A 13400-nucleotide genomic window follows, 5' to 3' on the forward strand; every position below is an offset into this window, starting at 1 on the left:
GCCATCCTTCCAGTACGGTTCCATGCCCTGTAGAGGGTTTTTGCCTTTTGGTGCTTGGCCCGGGTGTCTGGCGATGATGCACCCTTTTATTTCGGACTGGGCATGCATTAAAGGCTGGATTGTCCCAAAATTTTGTTTCGGTTTTCCGGGCGCTTTCCATGGCACAGTACTTTCGTACTATGGACGCTAAGTCAACGAAGCGTGTAATATCACGGCGACTTATGGCGTTGAGTATTCCCTTGTCCGTTCAATTGTTGCAGAAGGATGAAATTGCGTCTTCCTTGCGGCAGCCCTTTATCCTGTGCATAACTAGGAGGAATCTGGTCTAGTAATGATGTATTGTTTCTTTGGGCTCTTGCCTGATTTGGGATAGATTGCTAATGTTCGGGTGGGTGGGTGGAATTGAATCCGAAGCCCTACGTCTTCTGAGGCTCAGAGGCCGAGGAATTTTCGAACTCGAAAGTTTGTATTCCTGGATGTCGTCCAATGAATCCAGTCCGTCGCCTGATTCTCGGTTCAGGTCTTGAGTGATATCATCCCCTCCGCGGACATCCGACTTGGAGGGATTGGGAATCCGTACGTAGCGAGTCCTTAGGATAGATGAAGGGTCACCGCACTATCCCTCTACCACGGCAACGTGATGGGTGGCTTGGGGAGAGTTAATCTCTCTCAGATCGGTTTTAGGCCCAATCTGGTCGTAATCTGTAGCGACTCCCAGGGCGGCGAAGCGATCCAAGAGCTCGTTTATGGAGGAAAGCTCTATTGGATTTAACTGCTCGGCAAGTTCCGAGTTGACATGGAGATTGTTTTCGATGGCTCGAGAGGTCATCGTCGGTGTAGAAGCCGAACAGGTGGTCATGAGAAAATCACCTAGCCGGAGGGTTTGGCCGATAGCCAAAGCTCCCTTAGCAACGGTGCCGTCTTTAAACACGGGGCGAGGCATCCTTCCTGATGGCGACGCCATAGAGGAACTCTCAAGGAAAGCACCAATGTCGGTGTCAAAACCGGCGGATCTCGGGTAGGGGGTCCCGAACTGTGCGTCTAGGCCGGATGGTAATAGGAGGCAGGGGACATGAAGTTTTACCCAGGTTCGGGCCCTCTCGATGGAGGTAAAACCCTACGTCCTGCTTGATTAATATTGATGATATGGGTAGTACAAGAGTTGATCTACCACGAGATCAGAGAGGCTAAACCCTAGAACCTAGCCTATGGTATGATTGTAGATATGTATGTTTTCCTACGGACTAAAACCCTCCGGTTTATATAGACACCAGATAGGGTTCGGGTTACATAGAGTCGGTTACAATGGTAGGAGATCTGAACATCCGTATCGCCAAGCTTGCCTTCCACGCCAAGGAAAGTCCCTCCCGGACACGGGACAGAGTCTTCAATCTTGTATCTTCATAGTCCAGGAGTCCGGCTTGAAGGTATAGTTCGCCTATCTGAACACCCCCTGATCCAGGACTCCCTCAACTACCCTTCTTAGTAATTACTGATCAGGATCATCTTCAAAGTGGTCCTACCACGGGTTCCATCCATTTCCGATGATAAGCAAATCATCCATCGCGTTTTCTTCAACAAGGTAGTCCACATCATCCATCCTAGTGCGAGTATGCCATTTCTTCGAGCTATTTCAAACGATCAATTGTATATTGCCGTAAGCTGGTATGAAGAGCTTCGATGATTTATGGATCAAAAGTAATTCCTTTTGCCACTTAAGGGAACAGTTCAACGAGTCACCTTCTCCAAGGTGCCCTGTTATGGGTTCATGACAATTATCTCCTCGCAACTTTGAAACCTTGCGCCACCTTAGTCAAGCATGGAATTGCTACCTACCAACTTGAATCCTCGTCGTCTGATTTCCATCACCCTGATGTGAACTTTGTGTCTCAATTGGAGAGATGTTCCTATGTCTCACTCCATGAGTTGATCCTGAGTTGTTCGATCTTCGAGAAGATCGATCCTTCTAGAGTTTTCCCATCCCTCTCGTTGTCATGTTGGTTGGAGTTCTCAGAGCAATACATCGAGACAAAGATGGTGATCGAATCAATGTTCTTATGAAGTTTGTTGCGTCCCCCTTCATCTTACCCTACGCTTGAATCTCGGGACGAGATTCTTGTTTAGTGGGGGTGAGTTGTCACAGCCCTAGAATTGTTTGCAATAGTTGCATAAGAGAGCATCCATGTATCATGTCTAATTTCTCAAAGTTGAATTGAGGTTTGTTGAAACCCTCAGAAATCAGTTCAAAAATAAACCAACTTTAAAAATCTTCTCAAATGAGTCCAATAAAATGTTCTTGTTATTCCATAGAATTATTGGCAAGAGCTAAAATTCAAACCAATATTTTTATGAGCTCAGAAACATTTATTTTGGCCATTTGAATTAATCCAATAATTATTTGCTTTGGATTTATATTTAATATATATTAAATATAACTTCAATAATTCTGGAAGAAGAGGCCCTGCCCACCAGGGGGTGAGTGGTCTTCTTCCTCCTGCCAGGAGGACAGGCAGGTGCGTGGCGAGCGTGCTGACGACGCCTTGCCACCTCCTGCTTCAGCCGCACGACCCCGGCCCTCCAGACGTGCCACGGAGATGCCCAACGCTCCCTCTCGCTTCCCCTCCTCTCCCTGGACCTCACTCCCCTCTCTGCTCTCTCTCTCTCTCTCTTTCTCGCGACCGAGTGGAGCTCGTCGCCGCCGACGTGCACCACTGCGGCCACCGACCTCCCCACGCCCATCCGGATATGCCACGAGTTCCACCTCGACCCCCGCATCCTTTGCACCAAGCCATGAGCTGCCAGGAGCTCCATGACGACGTCCCCGACCCCTTCTTCCCCCTTAGGTAGCCGGAGATCCCCTTCGCCGCCCGCTTGCTCCGACGCTTCCCCGAGCCATCCGACACCGCCAAACGACGCGCTGTGAGCCCCGCCGCCTTTCCCCCCTATTCTCCCTCACTCGTTCGTCCCCTAGCCGTACTTGCCACCGCACTCGTGAGCTTCCCGGCGCCATCCATGTCGCCACCGAGCCTAGAGCTTGATTCACCCAAAGCCGAGCACGTCTGCGTGCTCAGTAGCCCCCCAGGAAGCGAACGCCACCACCCAAGCCTCCCGCTGTGCACCCTAGCCTCGTCATGCTCGAGCTCGTGGCTCAGGCCGCTGCCAAGCTCCCCGCCGACAGCGTCACCAGCCACCCCGTGACCAACGTCCTACGCGGTTGGATGCGGTGCACCTTCAGCTACCCGCAGATGCAAACTACGCGCAAAGCCGAGCCCTGTAGCAGGTTTCCGGCGAACTTCCACCACCAATCTGGTCGTCGCCGACCTAAGTCCGATGAAGATGACGTGGTGATGTTATTAGCGGCTAATCCCCCAATTAGCAGCCTAGCAGACACTGACAGCGGGCCCCACCACATGGTCAAACCCCAGTCAGCGCTGGATTTGACCGTGGGTTTGTCCCTGTGTCAATGACACGCGGGTCCCACCAGTCAGGTTTGACCCTGGTCAATACGGCTGACCTGCTGACGCAGTAGTGACACAATCCTGATGTCATTAATGATTTTCTGGATTTAAATAATCCAGAAAATTCCAAAAAATTAGCAAAACTTCTAAAAATCATAGAAAATCAACCGTAAATCCAAATGAAATAAATTATATATGAAAAATTATCAAAAAAATCCAATCTATCCATCCGTACCATTTTCATGGATGTTAGAACAACTTAGGGCCACTGTTTAGGACAAATCAAATGAATGTTATTTAAATAACCACATGGGGTTTTTGAATTTGAACTTTGGGTTCAAACCAACTTCATTTAATTGTGCTGCTAGTTGCATTAGCTCAATCAACAACATATTGACATGTCATTATCATGCATCATGTTGTGCATTGCATTGATTGTGTTCCTTCTCTGTTGCCGGTGGTTGTCCCCTTTCGATAGACATTGTATCGACGCTGTGATCGTTGACACTGATGAAGACCCAATGATATCTTCAGAAGTGCCAGGCAAGCAAAAGCCCCTTGTTCATTCCGATACATTCCCACTCTCTCGCTCCTGCTCTCTTTTACTGCATTAGGACAACAACGATTCAACTGTTACATGCTGCGGTAGTTGAACCCTTTTCCTCTACATGACCTGTCATTGCCACAATAAATAGATGATACCCACTAGCATGAGTAGGAGTTGTTTGAGCCCTGATGTGCCTACTCATTCATGTTTGTTTGTCATGCCTGCTACTACTTAGAGTTGAGTCAGGTATGATTCATCGGGGATGAATCGGAGGTGTGTAAGCATGTCCTACTGTTGAGAGCTAAGTGTGTGAACACGATTTGGTAAAGGTAGGGGTGATAGGCCATGTAGGAGTACATGGTGGGTTGTCTCATTGAAGCCGTCCTCAGGAACTGAGTTCTGTGTTTGTGATCCATGAAACAGTTACTACCACGCATTGGGCCCGAAACCAATGGACCCTCTCGGCTTCTTGATCACCCTTGTCCTCTGTCCTGGAGTTGCAACTAGATTCTGGTGTTTATAGGATATGTGTTGGCGTCCGTGCGTAGCGCTGACCCTAGGGGTGGGCTATGTTGTGGTAGATACACCATGGCACGGTGTACCGAGTCACCCGTTTGGTGTCTCGGGAACCCTGTTCACATCATTCGGGGTCGTATGTGGAAACCTCGGTCGGACTTCCTATGGATGGAACCTGGATAGGCGATAAACCTGTACTACAGACTTGAGTGTTTAGGTAGGCCGTGGCCGACACCGTCGTTGGGCTTCCGCTTGAAGGTTGCCGAGTACATGTCATGTAAACGACGGTAAGTGGTGAGAGCGTGTATGAAGAAGTACACCCCTGCAGGGTTAACATCATCTATTCGAATAGCCGTGTCCGCGGCAATGGACTTTTGGGCTGCCTATAATAGTTCATAGACAAGTGAAAGTGGATACTCTAAAACTCGCAAGATAAGTGTGAGTGCTATGAATGGCCTTCTCATAGGGAGACGGGAGCGGGTCCATAGTGGTGTATTGAATGGTGAATATGTGGACTCGGGTGCGCCACCTCAAAATAGTTGCTTACAGTCGTAGTTCAGGTTAGCCACTGTGTCAAAGCTGGCTTGCTGCAGTTAAACTCCACTACCCTTTGTTGATACCGATGCATATGTAGTTAGTTCTGATGTAAGTCTTGCTGAGTACCTTTGTAATCATGTTTGCCTATTTTATGTTTTGCAGAGAGATGTCAGTCTCGCTAGTAGTTCCGTGTGGACTTCGACGTTTAGCTTGATACCTCAGCTACGATCTTGAGCCCTCGGTAGGATCTGGTTGATAGTCAGGCTTCTTAGCCTTTTTCATTTGCAGATGTCTGTACTCAGACATGTTAAGCTTCCGCATGTGCTTTGATTTGTATGCTATGATTGTTGGGTGATGAGACCCATGTTTGTAATATCTCGCTCCTCGGAGCCTAATGAATAAATACTTGAGTCGTAGAGTTATGTTGTGATGCCATGTTGTATTTACACATATCGAGCATATTGTGTGTATGATTGAAATGCTTGGTATGTGTGGGATCCGACAATCTAGTTGTTCATGCTTGGCAGCCTCTCTTATGGGGAAACGTAGTTTAGTGCTTCCATGAGCCATAGTAGTCCGCTACAGCCTGGTTCACCGGAGTCCTGCTAGCCCAGCACTACTGCTCAGGACACTTGACTGGCCGGCATGTGTTTCACTTTGTTCCTGTGTCTGTCCCTTCGGGGAACCGGAGTCCTGCCTAGCCTGCTATAGCCCAGGTTCCCAGAGTCCTGTTAGCCCAGTGCTACAGCCCGGATTCACACGCTGCTGACCGACATGCTCGATGTGATTCATGTATGCCTATCCCCATAGGTTGGTGTCGATTTGGGTTCACGACTAGCCATGTCGGCCTGAGTTCTCTGTCATATGGATGCTAGCGACACTATCATATACGTGAGCCAAAAGGCGCAAACGGTCCCGGGCCATGGTAATGCGACACCCATGGGAATACCGTGCGTGAGGCCGCAAAGTGATATAAGGTGTTACAGGCTAGATCGATGTGACTTAGAATCGGGGTCCTGACAAGTAAACTACTCACACTTCATCGGAGAGGCTATGGTGTTGATGTAGAAGCACTCCGTGATCGATACCCCCTCCGGCGGAGCTCCGGAAAAGGCCCCAAGATGGGATCTCGTGGATACAGAAAGTTACAATGGTGGAATTAGGGTTTTGGCTCCGTATCTGGTAGTTTGGGTGCGTAGGTAGATATAGGAGGAAGGAGTACGTCGGTGGAGAGTAACATGGGCCTCACGAGGGTGGAAGCCGCACCTGGGGGGTAGGCGCGCCCCCCTCCCTCGTGCCTTCCTAGATGATGTCTTGATGTAGGGTCCAAGTCCTTTGGATCACGTTCGTTCCGAAAATCACGTTCTCCAAGGATTCATTCCGTTTGGATTCCGTTTGATATTCTTTTTCTGCGAAACTCTAAAATAGGCAAAAAAACAGTAATTCTGGGCTGGGCCTCAGGTTAATAGGTTAGTCCCAAAAATAATATAAAAGGGTATAACAAACCCCAATAATGTCCAAAACAGGATATGATATAGCATGGAACAATCAAAAATTATAGATACATTGGAGACGTATCAAGCATCCCCAAGCTAAATTCCTGCTCGTCCTCGAGCAGGTAAATGATAAAAATAGAATTTTTGATGTGGAATGCTACTTGGCACAATTTCAATGTAATTCTCTTAATTGTGGCATGAATATTCAGATCCGAAATATTCAAGACAAAAGTTCAATATTGACATAGAAATAATAATACTTCAAGCATAATAATTAAGCAATTAAGTCTCTTCAAAATAACATGGCCAAAGAAAGTTATCCCTACAAAATCATATAGTCTGGCTATGCTCCATCTTCACCACACAAAGTATTTAAATCATGCACAACCCTGATGACAAGCCAAGCAATTGTTTCATACTTTTTGTGTTCTCAAACTTTTTCAATCGTCACGCAATACATGAGTGTGAGCCATGGACATAGCACTATATGTGGAATAGAATGGTGGTTCTGGAGAAGACAGAAAGGGACAAGATAGTCTCACATCAACTAGGCGTATCAACGGGCTATGGAGAGGCCCATTAATAGATATCAATGTGAGTGACACTACAAAAAAATACACTTCCGTGATGATACATGTTTGTCACAGTAGGTTGCGTTTCCTGTCATGCATGTACATCCATGACGATTTTATGACAGAATCAAGATAGACATACCTGTGATGTCGTAGAAGTGTTCCATGACATTACCAAAATTATCATCACGGAAGTGTCCACTTCCATGATGATAAATCGCGCGTCACAGAAGTGCTTTCGTCAAGGGTGACCGAAACGTGGCATCCACCGTAATGGAACGCCGTTAAGCTATCGGGTCGGGTTTTGGATCCGATAACCCGTTAACAGCCCCGACCAATGGGGATTTTCCACGTGTAAAATCATCATTGGCTGGAGGAAACACGTGTCGGCTCATCATTGGGACAGATGTCATCCACTCATTGGACAGAAGGCGCCCATGATACGTCGACACATGGCACGGCCCAACAAAGGCCCATTCCTGTGAAAAGGCCGGCCCGTTTGACTTGGTCAAAAGGTGGCAGGCCAGCCCATGGAAAGCCTGTTAACAGCCTGTTCGCATATAGCCCATTTATAGCCCGCTAACCCAAAGCTCGTTACGCCCTATTCGAATTAGGCCCAGTAGCGTCATCTGGGCCATGTATGGCCCATGACGTCTTTCGGTCCATATGGGGCCCTATGTAACTCTTGGCCTATTAACAGCCCGTGGTGAAACTGGCCCGTAACGAACAGTGTATCACTTTACACCCATTAACGGCTCATGGTGAAACTGGCCCATAAAGAATAGTGTATCACTTTATACCCATTAACGACCCGTTATTCCGTTGGGCTGTTTCCAGCCCATGTTATATTTCGGCCTTCTCAGAGCCTATTTATTCTTGGGCTATTTTCCAGCATTCGTTTACTTACGGCCCGTTACTGTCATTTTCTGCTTGTGGGCCAAATTCAGCCCGTGGTTACATTCGGCCCGTTTGTGGTCCGTTAATACGTTGGGCCGTTTTCATAGCGTCATTAAATACGGCCTATTGGCGATGGCCCGTTATGGCCGGCCCATGAACGGGCGATTCCAACTCTAGACCGTGTACGGCTAGAATGCGGTCTGTTTGGCCCATGTTTGGCCAATCGATCATACGGCCCATGTAAGGCCCATTGATGATACGGCTCGTAGAAGGCCCATTGTTTCTACGGCCCGTAGAAGGCCCATTGTTTCTATAGCCCGTAGAAGGCCCATTGTTTCTACGGCCCGTAGAAGGCCCACTGTTTATACGGCTCGTAGAAGGCCCACTATTTCTATGGCCCGTAGGAGGCCCAGTGTCACTACAGTAAATATTAGCCCATGGTTATTGTGGCCTAGTTTTAAAAAATAGGTTATTGCAGCGACTAGCAAACCGCAGAAAAAGAACTGCACTGACTACAAGCAAACAAATAAACAAGACAACAAGGAAATAAATAAGCAAGCAACTTACACTAGGCTATCACGGCTATTACACATACTACATCCACTGGGCATCAAAGTTCGCCACCAGTGCAAATATAGGGAACACAACAGCATATAAACGCCACAGCAAAACAAGTCCAGAACTGAAACCACTTCAGAAGAGCTCAAGAAGCAATATCCTGGGTACCCATAATGCTAGCAAGATGCTTAGCAAGATTATTAACTTTCTCTTGTTTGGCGCTTAAGTCCTCCAGCACTTGTTGTTGCACCAGAAAGTATGCATCTGAATACTATAGGGACTTCCTTAGTCCTTCGGCTTCCTGTCGTGTAACATCTGATCGATGTCTTTCAACTTGAAGTTGAGACTCAAGTAGCCGAACTGATTCAGGCAACGAGTTCGAAGAGCTGGTGCCAACAGTGGTAGCCAGTAACTCGAACACTACATCAAGACAGGACTTTGGGGTTGTCTCAGTGTCTTCAGTATAGTTTTTATCAGCTTTCATGGAGACCAATAGGGATGTCTCACTATCTTGAACCTTATCGGCATTACTTCCTTTACCATTGCATAACAGGGTACTCTTCTCCAATATTTTATCCGCGTTCTAAAAGAGAAACAAACAAACACATCTCAGGTTTACAATGTAGTATATGAAACTAATTTTGGTAAACCAGTTCAGTAGTAAGGTGGACAGGATAACAGCATGAAACAAACATATATCTATGTAGTATGGTCACTGTATGGTCTATATCATTCTAGTTTATGTTGCCAAATCAAGATAGATACAGTTCGAATCATATCTATTTAAGACAAAGCAGCATAGACAGAATATAAGTGTGGGAAACTACATAACAATAACAACACTTGTAATGTTCATGGCATGAGAACATAATTGTTGATTCAATTGAAACTGAAATCAACATAGAGTAAGTTACAACAGCAAACAGCCAAACACATTCAAGAAACAGGTTTAAAACATACCTGTTGCGCCATTGGAGTTTCAACTGCATCCTTCATATTTGAAATTAGTTGGTATCAGTAAATACCATGATGCAAGAGCAAAGTAGTATGAACCATAGCTACGGAACCTGACCCGAAAACAATTCTTCTTCTGCTTTAAGCGTTGACTTCGGGTTCGGAGTGGTGGTCCTCATGATTTGGGCACTGCAGTTGCCTTACTAACTGCTCGTGTTTGGGTGCTCTGTGGTCGAGACTGTGTTGTGTCAACGGGAACTGGGTGTCTATCTGCTGGGATTGGGGTTAGAAGGGGTGTAGCTGGTTCTCTGTCCAACTGGGTAGGGGTACAATATGCATGAGTGTGGGTTATGTGTGGTGGGGCTGGTTCTTGGGCAAGTACAACCGTGGTTCTATCTGCATCGACAGGTAGCACGATCTTTTCTGAAGACCGTGTTTTTACTCCCACAGACACTGCCATCACTCCCTCCAATTGAAATGGCTGATAAACAACAAAAGTAATTGAATGTATAGACATTGTAAGATAGACAGGTGCAGTGGATAGTAGGGAAGAAAACAGGGCATGAAAAAATTCACATTTATGTTGTCTAAGCAAACAGAATAGCAGGACATAATTTCACATATATGATGGCTAATTAAACAGGATAGCATGACACAATTTCACATGTATGATGGCTAACTAAACAGGATAGAATGACATACTTCAAAATATGATGACTATGTAAACAGGATGACATGATATAACTATACGATGTGTCTATTAAAGTGGTTGGCATGCCATAAATCACAAACATGCAGTCAATGGAAACATGATGGCATGATATAGTTCACGGATAGAATGACATAATTTAAAATATGATGACTATGTAAACATGATGAGATGATATAACTATATTATGTCGTTAGAAAATGGGTTGGCATGCCATAATTCAGATACATGCTGTCTATGTAAACATCATGGCATGACATAATTCAAATAAATGATTTATATACTAAGGAAGTGAGCAGAGGGAAATCGCATATATGATGTGTCAACTAAGGAGATAGCATTCAATATTGAGTATATGATGTAAAAACTAAGCATTGCAATACAACATATGCATTATATGAGTAATATAACCCTGCCAAGTTTGAGCATACACCTCAGGGGGATAATAGGACTGGTCATCTGCCTCTGAATCCTCCTCTGAAGAGCTATCTGTAACCAGCAAGATATCTGCTTCAGCATGTAGCATTGTCTGCTCTGAAGACCTTGCTTTCACTCCAGATTTCTCCATCAGCAATTCAAATGGCTGATGCACAGGAAAAGTAATTGAATGTACTAAAATTGTTGACAAATTTAACACATAATAAAAAAATGATGGCATGATATAATTCACATATAAGATGACTGGCTAACCAGTGTGGCATTGCAAAATTCACATATATGATGCCTGGCTAGACAAGATGGCATTGCATGATTCACATATACGGTAAAGAAACTAAACAGATGGCATTGACACAAAGCATGTCTAAACTAAGAAGATGACATCTTTAATGTATACAGTAAGCAATGCAAGGCACCATATGCATGATATTACCAACATCGGCACGCCAAGTTAGAGCGAAGACCTCATCGGGTAAATAGGAGTGGTCTTCTCCTTCTGAATCCCCCTCAGAACAGTTATCTTCCTCTGGATTACGATCCGAAATGGGTGGAGGGGGGTTGCCTTTGCACCCACCATGGAACGACGTCTGCATGAAATTTTATTGCCATGCAAGGCTCGTCTCTTTTGCTCTACATGATCAGTTCCATTGTGTACAATAACTGGCATGCATTGGAATAAAACATAGTGAGATTATGTAAGGAGTGCATGCAGAAATCCAGAGTGATGCTAGCAAACTGTGGATAGACCCAAAACCAATGATAGCAGGCAAATAATAGCTTTAGTTAGAAAATACAGATAATGACTCCTTTAATGTTTGTTTCCACCCAACATGAAACTCATAGTAGACACCGTAGATTAACCAGAGAGTAGACAGATAGTACTGATTGCTGCCCCAATATGTACCCCACAAGCATTAGTTTGGACCTGACTCGGAGTCTAATAGGTGAACACGACGATAATGTAGCATGTCATCATATTAAGCGACGCATAACGTAAGCAGACATGGAAGAGTGCGACCTCTCTTGCGGACCCATGTAGTCCTCAAGGTCAGCTGCTCAGTTCATGATGGTAATGCAGTTGCCGTGGCTGCCGGTGGCGGGGAAGAAGATCTGAGCCGGCGAAAGACAGTTTGGAGAGCGGATCCCTGTTGTGGTGAACCCTTCCATCGTTGGAGCAGCTGAGCTGGGGTGGAACACAGCGCCGCAGGAGCAGGACAAACCACACAAGGTTTTCTTTGACACATATATGTAACAGAAGTAATTGAGTAAGGGCTTGTTTGAATTTGAGGATTCTAACAATGCAGGTATAGGAAATAGATAGGAATAGATTAGGAATGCACGTGCAAAACAGAGAATTTAAAAACACAGGATTTCTGCCAATCTGGGTGTTTGATTCACAACAATTGGAAGATCACAGGATGCAAAAAACCATGGTGAGATTAAGTCAAACCACAAGAAAATGTACGTTTATAATGCTATTATGCTACATCTCTTAGTCTTGTGCTTGATGAATAGGAATATGAAAAGGAGGAGAAGTGGAAATTAGAATTCCTGCGGTTTTTCTTTCAAGGAGACACTAAAGGAACAAATCCTACAGTTTTCCTTTGCTCCATTCCTTTGCACCAAATTCGTGAAAAGTAGTACCATAGGAAACTTTCCAATTCCGATGTTTTTCATTCACTTTTCCTTTCAAGCACTGGCGATTCTAGTAGGCAGGCTTGAGCAAGGAAAATCCTACACTAAAAAATGTTTTTGTGCTACTTCTATTACTTTGGACCCAGGCCACTGCCATACTAGCTCAACTCCTAGGCCCATCGACAAATGCACAGCTCAAACGCGCAGAGATAAATGATGATGGCGTTCAAGAGAGTCCATCACAGATAGCTAAGTTGCCTGGTACCTCACTGCTTGTCATATAGTAGGATAAAATAATCGTATTTCCCGTTACTACGAGTGCTCAGTGGACAATATATATAACATGTAGAGTAAAAAAGAGATGCAACAAGTGTACAACCTCTTTGGCGAAGCCATGTCGATCTCAGCGAGATTGGGTTGGCCGGTGAGGATGCTCCGGCTGACTTGGCTATCGGAGGAGGGGAAGAAGATCTTAGGCGTCTGGAGATGGAGCCCGAGGTACTGCTCTGTGATGGAGGGTTTCGTCGTTGGAGCAGCTCCGGTGAGTTGTACGACGCCGAGGCTGAAGCAGGACAAGAGAGACAACGAACAATGATAACCTGAGTGGAATTCTAATAGCATCTCCAATACATGACGTCAAATACATAACCACAAAGTGCTAGATGTAAAATACATCAGCCGCTCATCTCTGAACTTAACTATCGAAACTGAATTTAACTGTCGAAACTGAACTTAACTGTCGAAACTGAACTTAACTGTCGAAACTGAACGCACTAGCAAGGTGAGACTACACGTCGGTCGACTGACTTTTTCATCTCTGGTCAGTCAATTTTGCAGCCGTTGGATACAAAATCAAGGGCCTACGGTTCATCTTCAATCTCCACCCCCCTGAGCCGCCAGCCACCACCGGCCAATCAGCAGCCCCCCACCACCCGCGGCCGGCGGTGCACCGCCCCGCCCGCCCCGAAAACACTCCTCACTGCCGGTCTGCCGCCGCCCCGGCCATCCCTCTAGGCCCCCCCGTACCGAGCTTTTTCTCCGTCGATCCCCATGCCACCGCCCCGCCAACGCCCCACCACTGCC

Source organism: Triticum dicoccoides, chromosome 7A, assembly GCF_002162155.2.
Source record: "Triticum dicoccoides isolate Atlit2015 ecotype Zavitan chromosome 7A, WEW_v2.0, whole genome shotgun sequence".
Classification (NCBI taxonomy): Eukaryota; Viridiplantae; Streptophyta; class Magnoliopsida; order Poales; family Poaceae; genus Triticum; species Triticum dicoccoides.